Source organism: Lissotriton helveticus, chromosome 2_1 (assembly GCF_964261635.1).
Source record: "Lissotriton helveticus chromosome 2_1, aLisHel1.1, whole genome shotgun sequence".
Classification (NCBI taxonomy): domain Eukaryota; kingdom Metazoa; phylum Chordata; class Amphibia; order Caudata; family Salamandridae; genus Lissotriton; species Lissotriton helveticus.
Window position 1 is genome coordinate 118,007,222 of NC_136059.1, and position 15,950 is coordinate 118,023,171.

At 46.9% G+C, this 15,950-nt stretch overlaps 1 protein-coding gene across 1 annotated transcript in view; it reads right to left on the reverse strand.

The window, feature by feature from the left end:
- LOC144817776 (disintegrin and metalloproteinase domain-containing protein 33-like) overlaps nt 1-15,950 on the reverse strand; it is a 565,915-nt gene that overhangs the window by 118,953 nt on the left and 431,012 nt on the right. The gene's annotated exons all lie outside the window — the stretch shown is intronic.

Here is a 15,950-nt window from a genome sequence, read left to right on the forward strand (position 1 = left end):
AGTAACAACTCAACTACTAACCATCACACTCCTACAAGTGTGACAATACAAACTATTTCATGCCTCCAAAGCTATAAAAAATGGCTTGGGCAGCAGGCAATAGTCAGTTTTTATATATTGAATTAATAATTAGATGTTGTTGTGGTCATCTCTAAATTAGCCAGACAGTTCCACCTTGTGGCAGACTGTCACAGGCGCCGGTGTTGACTATTAAGTGCCGGCGACGAGCACCGGAAACCACTGGCTCAAATTAAGAGGCACCTTCCTGCCTTCCGCAGACTGCCCAAGTGTACCTCAAGGCACATGCAACCTCGATGAGGTGGACGCAGAAAGGTTCATAGGTATGTGATAGCTGCCACAAAATCATATTTTTAAGGTCTCCGTATTAACTTTCAGGTCTGGGTTCCATTACTCTATCATCTGGAAGACATGGGGAGAGGGAGTGGCACTGTGACCTCAAATGACAGGCTGCAGGTTCCTTCAAGCCTCAGACACTGTCAGGTATTTAAACATCAGCGTTGTATTTGTAGGGCGGAGAAGGCATTTGCCTCATGGACCCATTGGTTAGCACCGCATCCACGGGGCTAATGCATATGCCTGGCACGTCATCCTAGTTAGTGTTGTACAACCTTACATCAGTCTGCGTACAAGGGGTGCAGTCACCTTCATAGTAAAGTGCAGCACAGCTTCAGAACTTTATCAAATAAAGTACAATGCCAAACCAACCTGCTAAATAGAGACTTCATGCCCGAGAGGCCTTCTTGACCACTTCCCATCAGCCTATAGTGGGAAGCTAACTTACCATTGTACCCGGCACTTTGTAAAATACCCGTCTATCAACATAGCTGGATGTCATAGTGGTGGTTCATCCATAACTCTAGTTTTGGGGAACCCCAAGTCTGTTGTATCATCCCAACAATTTGGGGCTCAGACACCAAACCAGCACTGACCTTCTTCAAAATGTAAAGCACATCTGTGGAATACAAACCTTCAGCCAAGATCATCAAAACGTTCACACAACGCAGCCTGGCATGCAAAGTTGCTGCACTGCGTTGTGTGAGGGGGAGAGAGCTGGAAAGGGCTATATCTACAAAGATATGGCGCTATCCCGCTCTCTCCTTAGTGCTGGTGCAGAATCAGGCTGCCGAGCGCCACACACACACCTTTCCACCATAATGTAAAGCTGTCCACGTGAATCTAGCATACATTCGGTACTGGAAGGGCACCATTCCAGTACAAAATACTATGCCTAAACTAACTTTAAAACTGCACAGTGCAGCAGACATGCAAAGTGGGAAAGGTTAGGAGAAATAAAAGCATTTCTATTTTTTAACACCTCCTTTCAAGATGTGTCATATTTTGGCACAAACCCCTGTGCTTTTGTTAGTTGATAGGATTTTGCATCAAAAACCAAAGGTGGTTGCACAGGAACGCCCATGTAACACCCGTAGAATTCTCCCTTGCTGCAGAGTAACACAAAGCAGCGCTTTGTGCTGCTTTGCGTTACTTTCAGGCAATTTGACAACACAAAACAAGTTTTGTGCTGGTTTGCATTATTTTAGTGACACAAATCCAGTGCAAAATGTTTGATAATCTGGGCTCTCGAGTGGATGAACATATCTGCAGATCCTTCTATAAATATAGGGGGCTCGCAGCAGGACATTACTTTCGCACCGTGAGGGGAACGGCTGTCATACCTGCTCTCCTTTTCCTGCCGTGAGGGCAACGGCGTCTCTTCCTTCTCCCCGCATCGTGCAGTGAGGGAAACGGCTTCAAGGCGAGCACGCCGGACCCACTAACAGCGGGCTAAACCACAACTCCCAGCAGCCCCGGGTCTGTCGCAGCGGGAGCAACGTCATCAACGCGCCCGGCGGCGCATTAAGAGAATGGCGCGCCGAACGCGCTCGGGGGCTCGCAGCAGGACATTACTTTCGTGCTGAGAGGGGAACGGCTGTCATACCCGCTCTTCTTTTCCTGCCGTGAGGGCAACGGCGTCTCTTCCTTCTCCCCGCATCGTTCCGTGAGGGAAACGGCTTCAAGGCGAGCACGCCGGACCCACTAACAGCGGGCTAAACCACAACTCCCAGCAGCCCCGGGTCTGCCGCAGCGGGAGCAACGTCATCAACGCGCCCGGCGGCGCATTAAAAGAAGGGCGCGCCGAACGCGCTCGGGGACTCGCAGCAGGACATTACATTCGCGCTATGAGGGGAACGGCTGTCATACCTGCTCTCCTTTTCCTGCCGTGAGGGCAACGGCGTCTTTTCCTTCTCCCCGCATCGTGCTGTGAGGGAAACGGCTTCAAGGCGTGCACGCCGGACCCACTAACAGGGGGCTAAACCACAACTCCCAGCAGCCCCGAGTCTGGCGCAGCGGGAGCAACGTCATCAACGCGCCCGGCGGCGCATTAAGAGAAGGGCGTGCCGAACGCGCTCGGGGGCTCGCAGCAGGACATTACTTTCGCGCCGTGAGGGGAACGGCTGTCATACCTGCTCTCCTTTTCCTGCCGTGAGGGCAACAGCGTCTCTTCCTTCTCCCCGCATCGTGCCATGAGGGAAACTGCTTCAAGGCGAGCACGCCGGACTCACTAACAGGGTGCTAAACCACAACTTCCAGCAGCCCCGGGTCTGCCGCAGCGGGAGCAACGTCATCAACGCGCCCGGCGGCGCATTAAGAGAAGATAAGATAAGATAAGATAAATTTTATTATGTATAGTTAATTAAAACCAGTACAATCGTTACATTTAAACAAGTTTTTAAAATGTGATAAAAAGAAGTCTATATAATTGTCGTTTCAAAGTATGTGCGGTAAGTTACCTAAAGAATCTATCTTTCAGTTTTTTCCTAGGCCCAAAGTTCGACCGTTAGGTGCAGAACCAGTGCTTGCCGCAGGTTGGAAATTGGATAATCTTTGCTCTATCGTGGTGAGATACTTAACATATCTGCAATTCAGTTTTATGTTCGCAGGGTTCAAGCATGCAAGAACAGCCTGCCTGCACGTGCTGGTCCCTAACTGCTTGAACTGGTCCCTTAGTAGCTGTCGGCGGGCTTGTCGGAGTTCTTCGCAAAGACAGGTCAAGTGAAGTATGTCACCCGTTGCTAGATTGCAGAGCAGACAGACTTCATGGCCATTGCTCCTTAGCCATGGTGGTTGATGCTCTCTGGTAAGCAAGATCCCCAGCCTATATTACAAAAACGTCAGTTTAGTGGTTTTTGGGTAGCCCTGGCTGAAGTAAAGTTGTGGTCTCAGGGATTTGTACGTGTTCAGTGTCATCCACGCATGGTTTCTTCTAGAAAAGGCGGCCTTATCCTCTATTAGGGAAAGAGTCTTTACGTTTTTCCAGACCGCTTTTTTAAACTGGTTGTGCCCTAGTTGCATGGCCCAGAGTGAGGAAGCCTTGACAGCCCCCAATGCTGCCTTCAGGTAGGAGCGTGCTTGGGATACGTCCCTGCTTTGTATGTCTTGCCACAGCATCGCGTTTAAGGTGTCGTTGGAGGCAGAGCGGAGTTTGTGGCAGCAGATAATATAAGCTCCTTGTCTTGCAAGGTCTTGTTTTATTAGGCCAAACTCCAGCCTTATTTGGGCAGGCGAGGTGTAAGACGGAAGTGAGAACAGGGTTCTATATGCTTTTACCTGGATGGTATCTAGGTTCCTGGAGTCTCTACCTCGTAATGCCTCGCTGCTGTAGGAAATTGAGGGGAGCAATTTGGCCTGAATGACTTTTAGGTATGGTGTCAGGGTTGGCCCTGCTAGTTGGTTTGCAAGGTTTTTCAATGTGATGGCGATCAAGGCCCCTCTTCTTTTGGTTTCCTCCGTCTGCCGGATAAATGAGCCGTTGCTGTCGAAGATGAGCCCCAAGTATTTATATTCGCGTGAAGGCTCTATTTTTTGGCCGCCCAGAGTCCAGGGCTTCTGTTGTTTGTTCTTGGTATTGATCGACATCGAACGCATTTTGCTTAGATTGATTTTTAAGTTATTTTCCATTGCGTAGCTGTGCATTTCGATCATCAGTTTCTGGAGGCCAATGTGAGTGTGGCTAAGAAGTACCACGTCATCCGCGTATAATAGATTACTTAGGGTTTTTCCTCCCAGCCTCGGAGAGTGGGAGTTGCATATGTCAAGTCGGCTTGATAGATCTGCCATAAAAAGGTTAAACAAAGTCGGGGCCAGCACACACCCTTGTTTTAGCCCTTTACTCGTGCTGACTTTAGAAGACAGATGGGTCCCGCTTCCCAGGTTCACCTGCACCCAGGTGTCATAGTGAAGTAACTTCAGCATATTTAGAAGCGGTTGAGGTATGCCCCATTGTGCGAGTTTCCGCCACAGCATGCCTCTCTCAATGTTATCAAAGGCTGCGCTGAAGTCGATGTAGCAAAAGTGCAGCGGAATTTTTTTTAATTTGACTCCGTCAATTATCAGCGAGATAGCCAGGATGTTGGTGGTTGTTCTGGTTTTTTTCCGGCAGCCATCTGGTTCCATGGTATTATCTGCTTTGAGTCCGCCCATGTCACAATCTCCTCTAAGATTATACCCGCAAAGTATTTGGCCTCATTGTCCAGTAGGGCTATTAGACGATAGTTATCCGGGACCATTTTGTCTCCCTTTTTATGTATGGGGCGCATTAAGAGAAGGGCACGCCTCCTATCCCGCGGGACGCGCGCGGGCAGCGCGGGGCTAAGCTCGGGCAAAGGGCAGGCTCTCTGTGGCCCTCAGAGGCCAGAAGAGGCCGGGCAGGGCCACGGACTTTGAGTCTCCACGTAAGGACTTGCACTCCCAAGTGAGCCCTTTATCATATTTCAGTGGTTTCTACATTGACGATGTCTAAAGCAAAACAAGATAGGACCACATCTGGGCTAGGTACTATGGATAACTATTTGGTAAAAAAGGTAACTCAGATCGATAGCGAGCGTAGGGCCTCATTAGGACGTGGAAGTGATCGGGTGTCAGACGGTGATATGCCGTCATTAGCTGTAGACTCAGCCATAGTTGATATACCTGAAGTGAGCAATTTGTTTGTTATAGCGGTTGAAGCGCAGGTTCATGCTGACTTCCAGGAAAATGTATCTAACATATCTATTGAGGCATCAGAGCAGCCTTTGCCTTCCCCTTCCCCTTCCCCCAGACCAGAGAGATCATGTAGAAAGCCAATGACCAAACGCGAGGGGAAGCATGGAAAGAAAAGAGTAGAAATAGCGCAACCGGTGCCAAGTAGTCATGCTAGTGGACCTGATTCACATGCAGGTAATAATGTATCTGGCATAAATATTAATCTGGAGCAATTTGCCTTTTTGATCAGTACCCTCGAAGAAAAATTAGAGGCAAAGTTTGTAGAATTAATGAAACCCCTGACAGCTAAATTTGATAGTGTGGCCTTAGAAGTTAATAGACTAGGTGCATTGATAACAACACATTTGTCTTCTACTCCAGCCGTAAAACCTAAGGATGTGGAGAAGGGTCTTAATAGAGATGGGCAGGGTACTGGTAGAACGCCTTCACAGCAGATTAGTCAGACAATTTCTGTAATTGAATCTGCACCACCTAGTTCTACATCCACAACCGGTCAGAATAAACTAGCTATACTAGCTCCTGAGGGTAACCCGGATATCAGACAAGTAAAGAAAAGTCGCTACATCAATCTTCCTCCCGATTGTGCACCTTATGTGGCTGTTTTAACAAATGTTCCGCCCATTGATTTTCACTCAACTCAGCCCTATGAGGAATCCCATGATTCATTAAAAAATAAAACAGTATCATGGTTGAGTAACAAATGTGGCTTCCCAATTGCATACACTGACCAAATTTTGTCAACTCGAAGGGTGAACTGGATTGGCCCGTCCTTAAAAACATCTAGTGGGGACTGTATTGTAGTCAATTTTAAACATCCCCAACACGTGGCTACAGTTTTATTAAGAGCAACCTCTCTAGTTCATAATGCGAACAGTGTGTGTGTACGTCCCCTTTCACACCTCTCCTTATCGTGTGAAAACTGGTCCATTTATCTCTACTCAGCCTCCGGTTCCTGAAGCTGCATATCGGTACAATGTTGATAATCTTGGCATGAATGAGTTCAATGTTGTAACGCAGAATAGATTTGATTTACTCTCAGGCCTGGAGGCGTGCGATTGACGTGAGGAATCTGATGGACAAGTAACAGAGACTCTGAATGAAATGGGACATGAGGAAAGCACACGGGCAAAACTGAATGGGAACAATGTAATTTCTTGGAACATTGCTGGATTGGGTGCTAAAATGGAGGACTGCAACTGGATTAGGTACATCAAGCAGTTTCAGGTTATCTGTATGCAGGAGACTTGGTCAGTCGAATGTAACCACTTTCTGGAAGGTTACAAAGCATTTTATGTTCCTGCGATAGCAACAACTAGGGGAAGACCAAAGGGGGGAATGGTTACATTCATCTCTGTTGCATTATCGTGTAAAATTCGCAGAGCCATAAAAAGCAATTCTGGTATTATTGGTCTAATTTTAATAGGAGAAAACTGTATGTCTGGTATGGTCAATTTTTATAATGCTGTCAATCCATGCTCAGTTAACAGTCAGATATCAGCACTGAATGTTTTTATTAGAAATTCAATGAGGGATTGTATCCATAATCTTATGATATTGGGAGACTTTAATGTTCACCCTTGTGGGGATCTTCTTCTGAAAAGTATCTCGGATTTGCATTGGGTATGCATCTGGAACACACGACAGAGGGGGAACTTTTTAATGATCTACTTAATGATTTAGATCTATCATTGACCATGGGACTGGTGGACCCTACAAAGCGTTTTAGAGATTCCATCCTTTAAGGGGCATGGAAGGGGAACTTTTATTGATTATGTATTAATAACTTCGCCAATGCAATCCTTTGTGGATTCCTTTGTTATCGAACATAGTGAATTCAGTGATCACAACCCACTCACTGTTCACTTGAGGGGTCCCTGGATAGCTAACGCAGACCCAAATCTAATTTCCGGTAGGGTAAGCACAACTGACGGGAGACGTCGTCTTGAATGGTCTAAAATTACCCCAGATTTGTTGTATAAAGATATTAAAACCATTTGTGCAGATGAAATTCTGGTTTGCACACAAGAAGGTCCACAACCGAGGAAGGTTCTTGAAGCCTACCAAAGTCTGTCGGTTAAGGTGACACAGCTATTGTCGGTCCCAGCAAAGAAATTAGAATCTGTGGGACCTAAGTGGTTTAATCGAGATTGTTCTAAAGCAGCCAGAAATTTAAGGTTGGCACTAGCAGCTAAACCGAGAATAAAGGAGACAGTTCAATTGTGTCGTAAATATTATAAATCTACCATTACTAAACAAAAGGAAGTCCTTAGAGAGGAGGCATGGAGAGAGATTCTTGACCCTTCTACTTTGCGGTGTAGCTCTAGATTCTGGGCGGTAATGAAGAAACCTTTCCTGGTCCAGGTGCCGGGTGATGGCCTGGAATGCTATATTTCGAAGGAGGAGTGGGAATTACACTTCAAGCAATTGTATTGTAGCCCGTGGATGAAAGGCCCATCCCCGCCCCGAGTGACAATGGCCAGATGATTAGTTTCTCTAGGGGGGGAGGTTATGGAGGGCATTGAGGGTCTAACAGCTGGGAAAGCTCCTGGTCCCGATGGGATTCCTCCGGATCTATTTAAAACTGAGCCAAGTTTTTGGGCACCTATTTTAGAGTCTGTCTTTAATGCAGCAGTAAAATATGGTTGTCCACAATCATGGGGGGTCTCCACTATTGTCCTGGTCTTTAAGAAAGGGGACAAAAGCAGCCCAAATTGTTATAGGCCTATTTCATTAATAGACTCCATGGTCAAAATCATAGGAAGAATCCTACTGCAGAGACTTTCTGACTGGACGTTGGAAAATAATATCATGTCCATCGTGCAGTATGGGTATTGCAGTGGCCGATCAACAGTGACGCAATGTCTCAACCTTTTTTTAATACTTAGCAAGTACACTGTGGTTCATAGGGGCACCATCCACCTCGCCTTCATGGACTTGTCCTCAGCCTTCGATTGTGTAAACAGGGGAAGGCTTTGGCAGTCCATTAGGGTGAAGGGTGTAGATAGTGGAATTGTCAATTTCCTGGCTGACCTGCATAGTAATACTAGAGCAAATGTGAGATACTCCCAAGATCTGAGCACAACAAAACATTTTGACAACAGAAAGGGTGTTCGCCAAGGTTGTATCTTGGCCCCCTTCCTCTTTAATTTTTATATTAACAACCTTGATAGTGTGTTGCAGAATGTACAGTCCGACTGCCCTAGAGTTGGCAGGCGGGGGATTCCTGTACCTTTATATGCAGATGATGCGGTTTTAATTTCCAGAACTGAGAGGGGCCTTCAAGGTTTATTAAATGCTTTTAAACTGTTCATGACGGATAGAGACCTTATGGTAAACAACTCAAAATCATTTGTCATGCATGTTGGCCAACAACCAAGAAGGAACTTTTCATTTAAACTTGATGATGTAGTGATTCCAATAACAAAAACATTTTCGTACCTTGGGGTCCTTTTTGACTCTAAGCTTAATTGGGGTCCTCATCTTGCAAAAAAGAAAGGGGAACTGGTCAGGGTTAATGCCTCCATCTTTAATTTCGCATCGAAATTGGGTAAAAAACCTACTAGTGACATGCTGAAACTTTATAATGCAAAATCGGTAGCAACTGCTACTTATGGCAGTGAAATTTGGGGGTACACTGACGGTGAGCAGTTGCAGATTGCTGAAAACTTTTTTCTGAAGCGCATTTTGTGTGTTCCTGCAGGCACACCTAACCTCTCAGTACATGAAGAGTTGGGGATGCAATATTTAAGTGTCATTTTTTCCTTACGCCCATTAACCTGTTGGCTTAAACTGTGGTAAACAAGCTTCCTAGGACCGGTTTCTGGCATTTCAGCCGTCTTCAGCCGTCCATCACCACCCCCTTTTGTACCGCTTTGTTCGCCATAAGTTGGCAGGGTATGCTCAGACGTGAGTCCCTTGCTTACTTTGCCACTGGATTCAAGCAAGCCTGGCTGAAGATCGCTGAAATGCCACAAATGGTCCTAGGAAGCTTGTTTCCGGTCCAGGGAAGGCATGTTTTGGCAGTTTGGGCTGGACTGTTTCCATGAGGCACAGGGTCAGACTGATTTGCATATGGCCATGTCTGAACTGGGGTGGCAGAGTGGGCTCAAGAATGGTGATGGATTAAACCCAGATCTGTTGCCTGGGTGTGAGTGTTTGATTGGTTCAGATGCTCCGTCCATCACCACCCCCTTTTGTTCCGCCCCATATTTACACCACCTTTGTAAATATGGGGCAGTGTCAAAATTAATGATGTTGCGGTGAAACACCCACAGCAACACCCATTGCCCTCCTCTTTCACACTAAGTATAGCATGAAAGGGTGCCTTATTTACAACGAAGGGTGAAGCCACGGTAAGTGGCTTAATGCTGACCTATCAATAAGGCGAAGTCCCTAGTACCACTACAACGTCCTGAAAAGTGATGTTGTGGGGCAATACGGGCTTGTAAATATGCCCTGGGGTGCTTTAACATAGGACTCTATGGATTATGTTATTCTATGGGTGATGTTTCCAGAGACCAAGTCCATGAGCTTATAGAGATCTCTATGAAAAGTGAAGTTAGGTTGGCCAAGATTCTGAGTCTCTACCCAGCATGGTATCATAATATAGTTGTCAGGATATCATCTGACATAAATATTGTGACTGAAATATTGTTTACAAAAATATCACCTCAGAAGAGTTAATGGAAAATCATCACCAGATGGGACGTTATTGTGTAAACAATTTCATGATGTTGTTCATCTAAGACTGTATTTCTGCTTACTTTATTCTGACATGCAACCCTCTACCCAAGCACTTGGACAACCTCAAGAGTTGGTGCTTCCCCGGGCTCACCCAGACGTAAATCGACAGCCATCCGGTGGTAGGCTGGGACTCACAATATCTCCAGACATCACTGCCTTACTCTCACTACCCTCAGAAGCAGTGGCTAGTTGAATGTATCAAGACAGCCCTAAGACCCTCAAGCAGAGGGACTGGAAAGTCTGCTGACATTGAGTAAAGGTCTCTCGAGTACCTACCTACTCTAGCTCTTCTAGAAACACTTACTTTACATCCATGAAAATGAGAAGATGGTTTAAGTAAAATATAGAGGGGCAGATTTACAAGCCCTTTGCGCCTCATTTACGCCGCCGTTACATCACTTTTGTGACGCAGCGGCGACGCAAATCCTGCTCCATGGTGCAGGGGTACTTACAACGTGACGCATCTGGGAGATGCGTCACGTTGTAAAGCCCTGCGCCACATGTAGGCGTTCCTGTGCAGGGGGGGGCGTTCCGGCGCAGGAACGCCTTTCTAAAAGTGGCTGAGTGAAATCTACAAGATTTCACTCACTCACTTTTAGGCCCATGCTGCGTCAAAACCCTGCGCCTGCCTGAAGCAGGCGCAAGGATTGACGCAGCATTAACTAGATAGGGCCCCCAGAGCATTGCTGGAGCTGCGTCGCGCTTGCGACGCAACTCCAGAAATGCGTCACTTTTACGGCACAGATGCGTCACGCATATGTGCCAGTATTGCACCGTGGTGCGCCGCATTTTAAATGCGGCGCATCCATGATGGCGGAGCTGTGGCGTACAATAACTGGCGCATCCCTGCTGATTTGCAGGGATGCGCCAGTTATTGTAAATATGCCCCAGAGTGATCACCTTGCCTGATGTGATTGAATTGTACTGAGCCATTAGTCTCCATGAGAATCAATGTGTCTTGTTTTTCCTTCACTTCATGTATGTTTCTCCTTTGCTTCTTGTGATGTACTAGGTAAATTGTGTTTGTCTTGTTTTGTGCTGCTATGTAGATGACTTGCTTCTGAATCTTTCATGTCTTTCTTAAATCTTTTGCTCTAATTTTTTTTGGCAACAAATGACTAACCTTATACTTTTAAAATGTATATCTGTCAGATCTTCAGTCGGGTTGGCTGGTTAGACAGCGCCCAAGTTACACCCCCCATTTCATTTTCCAAATCTGTAATCACAGGCAGGGACACTGCAATTATGTGGCAGGGGTTGACCAAACTATGCATCAGGGTGTTGAAAGTTAGGCTGAAACCGTCAACATTATCGGCGCCCTCTTGCTCTTCTCGAACCCTTTCGCGCACGTAAACAGCCGCCATTTTGAACACCATGGCCTCCCTGCCCTTCGCTGATAGCCAGCGCGTCTCTGCCCCTCTCCTAGCCTCGCAGGCATCCCTCCGCATGCCGACAACCCCCTCGCCCTCACATGCCTCGGGTCATAAACCCCTCTTCAGCGCAGCTCTGCCTCGGAATCCCATCCTGTTCCCAGCACGACACCTCCCTTCATTCCTTTCATGGTCCCAGGTCCTCTGATACAAACCCCCTTTTTCCCTGTGTGCCCGTTTGTCTTCCTCGTTCCCAGGCCACCACCTGGCTCTGCGGATACTGTTTATTGCCCCCAGTACAGTAGGAAGCTTCCCCCCATTAAAGGACCCTCGGGTCAATCAAAGCCCCCACCCTACGAGATCCGATCGAACCCCACACATTCCGTGAATCGGCGGAATATCCAGCTGCGCGATGATCATCACCTGTTGTGACCGGGGTGGGGACTTCAACTGTAACTATGTGTGGGAACGGGCCTGAAGGGGAGGTTCCGAGGATGTCTTTCCGTACATCAAAGTATTAACGAGAATGTGTTTCATGCAATAAAGTGATTAACTTGTGTATAAGAGGCCAGGCCTCAGAGATGCAGGCAGAGCACCTCAGAACGATACCTGCTGTCTGTTTTGCTGTGTTCTCCTCCGGAGAGAATAAAAACCTTGTTTCCTGCCTTCCAGTCTCCAGCGCCCGCCTCTTCATTTGTTAATATCTTACTGGGTTAGAGAGGCGACATCGCCGGGCACTACCTGAGGATCTTATATTCTGGTTGTTAGCATTCACCCGTTTTAGCAATTGGCGCCCAACGTGGGGCCCATCAGCGACTCGTGGATCCAGTGGGAGAGGTCCTGACGACAGAGTGAACGACTGCAACGATCGGGAGCGCGCCTGTCCGATAGACCCTCGTCTGACAGCCGATCATCCGAACTTCACTGGTTCCGAGCAGACCTCTCTCGAGTGATCTACTGTCCTGACTGGGAACCATCAGGAGTGCCGCGAGGATAACGGAGAAGAGAGGACGATCGGGCGCTGGATTCGGAAGACAAGAAACTGTCCATGCGGTCCGGGTAAGGTCGTGTAATCACGACAAGTTGCGAAATGATTGCTTGATTGTTTGAAAAAATACTAGTATTACTCTTTTTATTTATTTGGAGATTCGCTGTCTGCAAACGGAGAAACAACAGGCTCTCTCTTTGCAAGCAGTGGAGGATAGGTAAGGCAGCCGTCGTGCCTATTTTTTTCTCCCCCACTGAAAAATCACTTGAAACTGAACTGTTGTTCACAAAACTATTGTCTTCTGGAGATTCTCTGTCTGCAAACAGGGAAGAGACCACCCTTTTTGCAGATAGTGAAAAAGGTAGGTAACGCAGATCTTTGCGGACCTACTCATTCTCCCCATTGAATATTTATTGGTCTTTTGTTATTTGATCCATGAGGTATTCACTGCCTGCAAACAACGTAGAATAGAAATATTCTGTCCAGTCTTTGCACCCAGTGATAAGATAGGCAGTGCTGACTTTTTGTCCCTCGTTACGAGCCGTCATGTCTGTCTTCTCCCCACTGATTAGTAGCCTGTTTAGCCCGGACCGCCTATTAGAGATGGACCATCCAGCCCCACTGGAAGGCACCCCTAATAAGGACATGTTCATGAAGCATGGATTGACCGCTATAGCCTATAGCAAACTATGGCATAAATATACGAAAAAGGATCAAGAAAGTCAGTGGCCACTGATAGGGTCCTTCGATGATGATAAAATAAAAGCGTTAGAAACAGCCCTTGGTAAAAACAAGACAACACCCACTATGCTCGATAGTTTCGGCATGTGGCGCAAAGAAACTGAACAACGTAAAAAGAAAACTGAGAGTAGGTTGGAAAAAGAGCTGCGAAAAGCAGCCCACCTAGCCGCCCAGAAACTAGAAAAGGAGATAAAAGAAAGAGAGAAAGCTAAACAGAAACTAGAAATGGAAACACCGAGCCAGTGTCCGGTTAGAACTTCCTCCACGCTTTACCCTGATCTACCCTCAAAACAACGAACCAACGATGATCTGCTGTTAGGTCCTCCGATCATCTACATGCCCCCTCCATATGCCCCTTCCCAACCCTTAGCACAGCACCCACCACCCCCAGGTACAAACGAAGGTAGTGTCACAGCTTCGGCCCCCATGGTCTCTGCGCCGGCCGAACCTCTTGCACCAAATATTCCACAAACGACAACATTAGGTGACCCTGAGACCCGAAGGACCGGTTCCGAGAGAACGAACAGACTAAGCAAAGATGAGCTAATAGGGATCGACAGGATAGCAAGGACACTGGTAGAAAGGAAGGAAGGTGAAGAGTACATCACGGATATGTTTAAATCGTATACAGGGAGTCACAGACGACACTTTACTGCACGACTGTGTTACCATGTCTTGAATGCATACGAAGACCGATACCAAGACAACGGTCCCCAGAGCCTAACGACTCTGTACCGGAAGGTCGATATCGGGGAGGAGGGTGAGAATGATGTGACGGACCTCCTTACGCGTACGCTTGAGGTTCTCCGCCACCTCACTGAACAAGAATCGGGAACTAAATCCCCGGCATCTGTGGCGACCGGACCACAAATCGAGCAATCTAACACCATGATGCCGATACGAGAGGCTGCCCCTTACTGGGTTCCTCCCCGAGGAACAGGGACTCACAATGATGCAAACAACCAATATGCAAAGGGAAGGGTAGTGTACAACTGGGTCTACCAGCCATGGGACCGGCAAGAGATCCTGACATTCCGGAAATCTCTGCCCGACCTGCGTAAAAACCCCACTGCCTTCTATACTGAATTAGGTACAGCCCTAGGTTCAACAATCATGACCTTAGCTGACATCGACTTGTTTTTCGGGTTATGTCCACCAGCCGATGTGTGGAAACAAATCCGGAAAGTCGACCACCTTGAGCTGTTCGGACATACCTGGACACAACTCGATACCTTCGATAAACAACGAGGACCTGGACAAAAGCCTTTAAAACAGATACTAGACCTTCCAGATAAAATTGTAGAGAAATTAAAAACCCTGATTCCAGAAAAGAAAGTGGACTGGTCGATAGTAACAGCCTGTCGCCAGAAACCCCAGGAGGATGTGTCGGAATACTTCTCCCGGTTTGAAAAGGTGTTCTCCGATTACAGCGGCCAGGACATGACCACTGCAACCGGACACCATCTGTTTGTCCAGAATTATGTTAAGGGCCTGTCATCGGAGATTTCCCAGAAACTACAGGCCAGCGAGAGTAGTTGGGCAGCCTCCAAACCTACAGCTATTCTCCAAATGGCCCAATATTACGAACATCAGAACAACGAAAACGATAGGGCAACAGAGAAAAAGAAAAAGGACCTGAAAGAGAGGGTGATGCTCGCCAAACTGCAAGGGGTGACTATAGGACGAGACCAATATCGGGGAAACTACCAGACGAACGTCCCTAAGACTACATTTCCCCAGGACCGCACTCTGACTTCCTACAGCGGACGTACAGACCTTAGAGAGAACCAGTGTGCTTTCTGCAAAGGAACTGGCCATTGGAAATCCCAGTGCCCAGTTCTTCTGGAAATGACCAAAAACAGAGACCCCAGGGACATAGCAAATGGACTGAGAAATAAGGGACAACAGCGAGGGCCCCCAAACGACACGACTAACGACAGATCAGGCAGACCAAATACGTTTGATCGACCCAGGCAGAACCAATATCAGCAATCCGACTATGAGGACGCCCACAACTTTGCATAGGACAGCCAAGGGCAAGGGAGGGATCCAGTCGAGCTCTATGTTGACCAGCAGGGCCCTTACGTCACTGCTAAGGTCCTGGGTACCAAGTCTCCATTTCTGGTAGACACTGGCGCAACACGTAGTGCGTTATCTAAACGATTGATTCCAAGGGCACCCTTGTCTGGCTCACTCATAACATCTAATGCAAGGCTCACTCTATGGAGTGAGCACCTCCGTGCACTACTTGAAGACCATTGGTCTAATTCCATATAAATCAAAAAATATCAAATGTTAATGCCAAACGTAGTTTTTAAACAGCTGTCACATTTTATTCATGTGTGACCGGTGAAAATCCATGATTTTATCCACAAAATAAACTGCATTCCATGGGTGGATGAGTTGCAATCATTAAATTATTGCACATCACATTATGCATCCCAATGCATTTCGGGACCAGCCCTTCCTCAGGGGACAGATCTAAGGAAACAATCCAAATGAAAACATTTCAATATCCTATACCGATAACTCCTAACTTGAAAGCATATATCTCACAAACTACATTCTACTGTGTATTCATACACGTAAATAAAATACGTCATGTGAACCAATAACGTTATCATGAATGCATATATAAACATGCTGAATAAACATGCTAATACTGATAACCATAAAGCTGGACATAATTGTAACCAAACCAAGTTCGCCACAAACAAGAGTGAAAGTGCAGGTGCTCGAAATGTCCCACAGTGAACATGCTCCGTTTTCAGGAGAAAAATGTGTGTTACAAACAAATGTAACCAGTGCGTTTTAAAATACCCTCGTGCAATACAGTCTGTGCCTGTCAACAGACAGGGGCTAAATAACAATCCCCCACTCGGTACTTACAGATTGCGGATGAACAAGCGACTCAGCAAGGAGTCGTCAAAAGCGGTGAATCGTCAAGAAAGTAAGAGCGTGAGTGCTCATTAAATCAAAGGTCCGTGAAAAATGCATGCAAGAAAGAAACGAAGGACTACCCCATGTGCTGCAAACACCAGTCA